The following is a 6,874-nucleotide window of genomic DNA, read 5'->3' as shown; positions in this document are numbered from 1 at the left end:
ATTTTTGATAGCCTCCCCATGCCACAACCTGGCCAGTCTCCTAGTTTATTGTAACTAGGGGTGCCCACCACCACACCTGGCCCATTTCAGTTCATATAGGAACCAACCTTCAGCCTCCCATGCTGCCCCAGTTTTGTATAGCAGTACCCTGTGCCACTGTGGCCGGGCCTCTACTTTGTATTAGTTATACCTTATCTTAGGTTAATGCCCAACAACCTTTCAAATGTCTGTTCATATATTATGTCATGGTTTATCAATATTTTTCTTGCTTCTAGCCCAACTCAGTTATATCCCGTGGGTTATCTTTTCACAATTAAAATGACCTATTATAGTGTTATGCCACATTAAAAAAATAGTTTCCCTAAAAAAAATTGTGTTTCTAGCCAAAATATATACTAAGACTTTATATCTGTATGCCACACAGACATATAATATGAGGAAATATATCTATGTCTATAGTAAAAGATGCGGCTTGCATGTTTTCCAGATCTTTTCTACCATAAAAGAAGCAATTAATCACAGCATGCTTAAGCAAAAACGGATCAAAATCATTCTCTTCCACAGTTATAGCTTCTGTAAGAGAACTCTTTCTGTTGAGGTCTCAACTTCCATGAGGTAGCCCTTCTATGATCTCATCTCTCTCCAGTCTGTCCATGATTTTAGGTATCAAGGGGGTCCCAGTTTCTGGGCTTTGGTAATACACCTTCTCCCATTGTTTCTGCTTTTGCTGATCTACAGCTTGCTTCATTATTCCCTGTTTGTCTTTTATCATGTGCATTATCTTTTATTATCAATAAATATTTCCTCTATTTGAAACAGCTTAGAGTGGTCTTCTTTTGTTCTGACTGGACTCTAAATAATACACTTCCTTTAAAAGTATGTAGTATGTTTTATCTTTTTATGGTAAAATCATATCTCAAGTCTGATTTTTAAGACATTTCAATATGTCTATTTACTTCTGTGCTGGATATTCTGTTTTCTCCTCCATATTCATTCACAATACTTTTTTTTTTTTTTTTTTGGAGAGGTTTTTCGCTATAGGGCGCATGAGCTCGCCAGACAGAGAGAGAGAGACATAAAGACAGAAAGCGAGAAATCACCCCCCGGGGGGGATGGTCACGCCACAATCCCTTCTCCTCTCGGGATCTTGGGCATGCACGCATACGCGCCCGGCGTGAGTTTTAAGCCACCGGGTCCTGGATGCGAACTGCGGTTGACTACGTGGGAGTCCAGCGACATTGTCATTACGCTAACTGCTGGTTCCCCACAATACTCTTTTACTTCGTTCTTTGCTCTAGTAGGCTGATTTATACCAACTGCATCATGTGATACTGTTTGACCTCAGGCTTCCAAGTAGCTTCAGTCTGTACCAGCAAAATGGAAGGTAGAAGAGAAAGTGTTTGGGGTATTTAATCCTCCATCTCTTGGGGTTTTGTTTCTCTACCTAAAGCCACAGATTGTTAGTTTCTTTCTCAGGATGAGAGGGAATGCCAGATTCCAATCATAGCTCTATTTCCTTCCCCCTTCAACCTAGGAGTAACAATAGCTTCCTGCTGCTACTAGTATCTGGGTATTTTGTCACTTCTTCCTGACCTCTTAATCCTGCCCACCCTTTTGTAAATTGTTACTTCTTTAAAGTTTCTTTACTCACTCTTTTTCAGAATGTCATTATGTTTTCTGCCAAGGCCATGGTCAAAACAACCTCAAACATGTGTTTGACAACTCTCCTTTGTACACTGCAACCTCTCAGGAGTTACAGACCCTCTTTCTGATCTGTACCTACACTGCTCCATTGGTTTCTAATTTTTGGCTCTATTTCTTCTTATTTATGGCTCTGGTCTTAACCTATGTACTTAATGTTTGTATTTGCTCTCCCCTACTTCGAGTCTTTACCTCTCCTCCAAAGGACTTTGACTCTGACTCATTTATCTACTTTTCCTGATCCCAAGTAGCTCTGAGCAATTTGTTTTAGTTTCAGACCCTTTATGCCTAATTTTCTTTCCCAACCTGCTTGACAAATGACAAATGCTTCAAAAATGGGAGAGGAGCATATTTGGACATATCCTGTGTTATATTGTTATCTTTCTTTCCTCAGTCTACTCTACCAATCCTCTCTGGGAAATCTTATCCATGAACACTTCTTAAATTTATGTCTCTAGCTTAAACCTCTCTTCTGAGTTTCAGATCCATGTATCCAACTGCCTAGTTAACATTCTACACTTGGGTGTCTCAAATGTACTTTGAACTGAACGTGTCTCAAATTGAATTCATCTTCCTGTTGACAAGATTTTCCTCCACTGTTCTCCATCTCCGTGAATAGAGCCACCAGACCATTGTTCAAACCAAACATCCGTAAATCATTCTAGACTTTTTTTTCTTACTTACCTTACATATCCAATTCATCACCAAGTAATTCTCTCTCCTAAATCTATTTCAAAGCTATCCACTTCTTATACCCCTACCTACTACCATCGATGGATGGTAAATATAAGGCATTATCATCTTCTCTTGAATCACTGCCATAAACTCTCAACTGGTCTTGTATCTTCCTCTCTTGTACCCCTTCAGTCCATTCTCTACACTGCTGTCAGAATTCTCTTCTCTATGCTTACAATGCATTTAAAAATCTATAGTACTGTGAGGCCCTGCATGTTCTGGTCCCAGTCCAGCCTTCTGGAGGCTTCTCCTCACTTCAAGTGTGCCAAGCTTATTTAACCTCAGAATCTTTACACATGCTATTATGGCTATGGAATGTTTGTCTGTCTTACTTTATCCTTTTATAATCTACTAGTTCTTAGCTTAAAAGTAATTTCCTCATTAAAGTCCTCCCTGCTACTCTAGGCCAGTTGAGGCAACATCTTCTCCACCTAATGTACCCAAGACACTTATACTTGTCCTTTATAACATAAGATTCTAGTGATTATCTGGTTGGTATTTTCTATCTCAGTAGGAACTACCTTTCATTAGGGCATATATTGCGTGTGCTGAATAAATGTTTGAAATTAATTCATTTCAGTATTTACCATCTTTGCCAGGTTATAATTTTTTTATTGCAAACTTTAGTTCTCTGTAGAGTGTAGCTCAACACTTTTTGTAATCTTTATTATTGTCAATCAGTACTTGATGTGAAAATGAATTGGAATACCTAGAATCACTCAAAATCCTTGGTAAATTCTCTTTACAAGCCAAATGATATATAGCGATTGAATGTTTAAAAAACAATAAGATTAGGGACCAGCAGTTAGCGTAATGGCTATGTCGCTGGACTCCCACATGGTCGACCGCAGTTCGAGTCCCAGACCCGGTGGCTTAAACTCACGCCGGGCACGTGTGCGTGCGTGCCCAAGATCCCAAGAGGAGAATGGAGGAGAAGGGATTGTGGTGTGGCCATCCCCCCTGGGGGGTGATTTCTCGCTTTCTGTCTCTCTGTCTCTGTCTGTCTGTCTGGCAAGCGCAGGCGCCCTATAGCGAAAACCTCTCCAAAAAAAGAAAAAAACAAAAAACAGAAAACAATAAGATTAAATAATATTAATAATAATAATCTCCAAAAAGTGATGAAAAGCTATTTGATGATGATGATGTGGATAGTAATGTCTTTGTTTTGACTGATATACGTGGTAATCGTGCTGGAAAAAGAAATGTAATACACTGTAGGCGGTGGAGGCTGGGCGGCCCGCTGTGGTAGGAGGGGCCGTAGGACAGATGTCTACTGTTCTTCAAGATGACTTGATATGAAGGAGTCACACATCCCACCTCCCCAAGTTGCCGTGTGGCTGTCTTGTCCTTCAAGTGCAGGAGCTGGGTGAAATGTCAAAATGGAAGCCAATGTGACTGTCCCAATCTGGCAAAACAAGTCACATGGGGCTGCCCGAAGTGTAGTGAGAAGAATCGGGACCAACCTACCCTTGAAGCCATGTCCCCGGGCATCCTTTGAGACCCTACCCAGCTTCACTGACCTGTGTTTGAGAGATGTGCCCCCAGTCCCTACGCTGGCTGACATCGCCTGGATTGCTGCAGATGAAGAGGAGACATATGCCCGTGTCAGGAGCGATACACGCCTGCTGAGGCACACCTGGAAGCCCAGCCCTCTGATCATCATGCAGCGCAATGCCTCAGTGCCCAACCTACGTGGGTCTGAGGAGAGGCTCCTAGCCCTGAAGAAGCCAGCCCTGCCAACCCTAAGCCGTACCACTGAGTTGCAGGATGAGCCGAGCCACCTGCGTAGCCAGATTGCCAAAATAGTGGCAGCTGATGCAGGAAGTTCAAATGTCGCTTCTCCCTTACCTTGTTTTGGATCCTCATTCCACTCTACAACTTCCTTTGTCATTAGTGATATCATTGAGAAGACTGAGGTAGAGGTCCCTGAGCTTCCATCAGTCCCCCTGCTTTGTTCTACCAGCCCAGAATGTTGCAAATCAGAACACAAAGCTACCTGCAGCTCATCTGAAGAGGATGACTGTGTCTCTCTGTCCAAGGCCAGCAGCTTTGCTGACATGATGGGTATCCTGAAGGACTTTCACCGGATGAAACAGAGCCAAGATTGGAACCGGAGTTTATTGAAGGAGGAAGACCCTGCTGTGCTAATTTCTGAGGTCCTAAGGAGGAAGTTCGCTCTGAAGGAAGAAGATATCACTAGAAAAGGAAACTGACAACACTCAGCTCTGCAAACTATCTCACGCTCCTGGAATTCCTTCAATAGCTGCCTTCCTCACTGCAGATGTTTCTGCCTCTCAATTAGAAGTCTTCGGCCACAGTCTTGCTGACAAACTAGAGCTCAGACTGAAAAAAGAGCTGGGTTATGTATCCCATACTTCAAACCTTAGCAGAAGCTGACTAGCAGAAGCTAAGGCTGTGATAGAAGCTGAGACATTTGTTACAGGTAATTGTGTAGGGTGGAGTGTCTCAGTTTAAAAGGTGAGATCAAAGTTTCTGGTCTCTCCTTGCTGTGTGAAAATAGGTCCTGAATGAATGACTGACTTCACTGCATTAGACCCCATAACAGGTCTCACTGGACACTTTGTGCTCAGCTGTTACTCACTCTCAGTGGCTTCTTCGCAGCACAGCAGCACTGAGGGGAGGGGTTATAAATGTTTTATGTTCACAGGGCAGGGAAATTTTATGCTGCTCCATCATAAACCGACACCAATGCTCAGCAACCACCCTTTTCCTATCTATATGTAGAGGTCCAGCCACTGGATCAGTTGACATTTGGGCTGCTGCTGGGAGGCCTGGTCTGTTTTTTTCTCAGAACATGTTTTGTAATACTGTACAACCAATCTACCCTCCAACAAGGCCTTGGGGCCTCATCAGTTCCACTGATTTAAAACCGTCTCTTCCATGGACTATAGTTTAAGCCCAGTAGGAAAGAGAAATGGGGAGGGGAAAGAGCATACCATGCTTCTCCCAGGCCCATGACTGCTACTTTGGGTAGGACAAGGTTTGTACCCACCATACCATGCATGACTCAGATTCCCTCAGGTCCCATTCTCTACAGTATGTATACTGTGTGTGTTTGGGTTGCTGCACTCCCTGACATTAAAAGCAGTATTTAGAGAGAGAGGGAAAAAAATGTAATACACTGTAAAGATATATGTGATTAAATGTAATATACAAATTAGGAATAATAAATAAAATTTGATGAATTCTTAAATCTCCTCACCTATATTTATTATTTCCTAGTCTAAATATGTTACATATTTCTGTATCCTTCTCTACAAGTACAACTCATCCTTGGTGGCTAGAAGAAGCTTCTCTTGTTGATAATTCTTTCCCTTTTAATGCAACAGTATTTATTATAGAATACAAATGAAATTTCTGTGTACACTCAAAATACTCTTCAATTTTAAATAAGAACACTATGTTTACCTAAGAGGAGATGTTCTCATTTCTGGAGAGCAAGGGAGAGATAACAATAATGCATATGAACAACTAACATTGACTGTGAACATTAAATCACAGGATCAGAGGATTGGGGTTTGTCTTGTGGGTGATAATCTATATTTCTGCATATTCCCTTCATCATATAAATTCAAGCTGCAGGATCTATTTTTGTGTAAACTTTCGTGTTAAAATATCTTGTTGTGACTATAAAATTTTCTAAAGAAATGGCAGAATTATGTTTATGTGTTTTGAATTGTTAGATACAGAAATAAGCCGCTATAGAGCCCAATTGTTGGTTGCAGAACATGGAATGTTACAGGATTTTTATTTTGAAATATCTATCAGTGCTCAGAAAGCAAAACATGGTCGGATAAGTATTAAACTAGAAGTCCAAAGACTTGCAGTGTAATCTTTTTTTATTTTTTCTTTTTGAGAGATTTTTGCTATAGGGCACGTGCGCTCACCAGACAGACAGAGACAGAGAGACAGAAAGTGAGAAATCACCCCCCCAGGGAGGATGGTCACGCCACAATCCCTTCTCCTCCATTCTCCTCTCAGGATCTTGGGCACGCACGCACACGCACCCGGCATGAGTTTTAAGCCACCGGGTCCGGGACGCGAACTGCAGTCGACTACGTGGGAGTCCAGCGACATAGCCATTATGCTAATTGCTGGTCCCCTGCAGTGTAATCTTGATTCTGCCTGTTTATATCCATGAATGCCTCACAAATCTCTGTGCCCATGTCTTCTTTTGTAAAATTAACTTCATAATATCTCCACTCATCATTACTCCAGGAATGGTATGAGAATCAAGTGAAGAAAGTAAAAAAGGAAGATAAATGTAAAAAAAAAAAATCTTTTAAGGGAGGGAAATGAAGGACATGGGCAATTGCTGCCTTATTTCGCTCTCTCCTCAGGTTATCCTCATTGATAGCTGGGCGTCATTCATTTTTTTTTCACATATTACTACTATACAAATGCGCCAATCACTTTC

The 6,874-nt window shown here is 41.6% G+C and overlaps 2 pseudogenes; one reads left to right on the top strand and one right to left on the bottom strand.

Annotated features, from left to right (window-relative positions):
* Positions 1 to 748, bottom strand: part of LOC102476056 (fibrinogen silencer-binding protein-like) — a 16,793-nt pseudogene extending 16,045 nt beyond the window's left edge.
* A 2,910-nt stretch (positions 749 to 3,658) lies between these two features.
* Positions 3,659 to 5,009, top strand: LOC102467894 (mitochondrial fission regulator 1-like pseudogene; annotated as a pseudogene).
* Positions 5,010 to 6,874: the final 1,865 nt, after the last annotated feature.

The sequence above is a fragment of the Tupaia chinensis genome, unplaced genomic scaffold, assembly GCF_000334495.1.
Source record: "Tupaia chinensis unplaced genomic scaffold, TupChi_1.0 Scaffold144991_2, whole genome shotgun sequence".
Lineage (NCBI taxonomy): Eukaryota > Metazoa > Chordata > Mammalia > Scandentia > Tupaiidae > Tupaia > Tupaia belangeri.
Note: the sequence above shows the minus strand (reverse complement) of the source record. Positions and strands in the feature narration are given on the sequence as shown.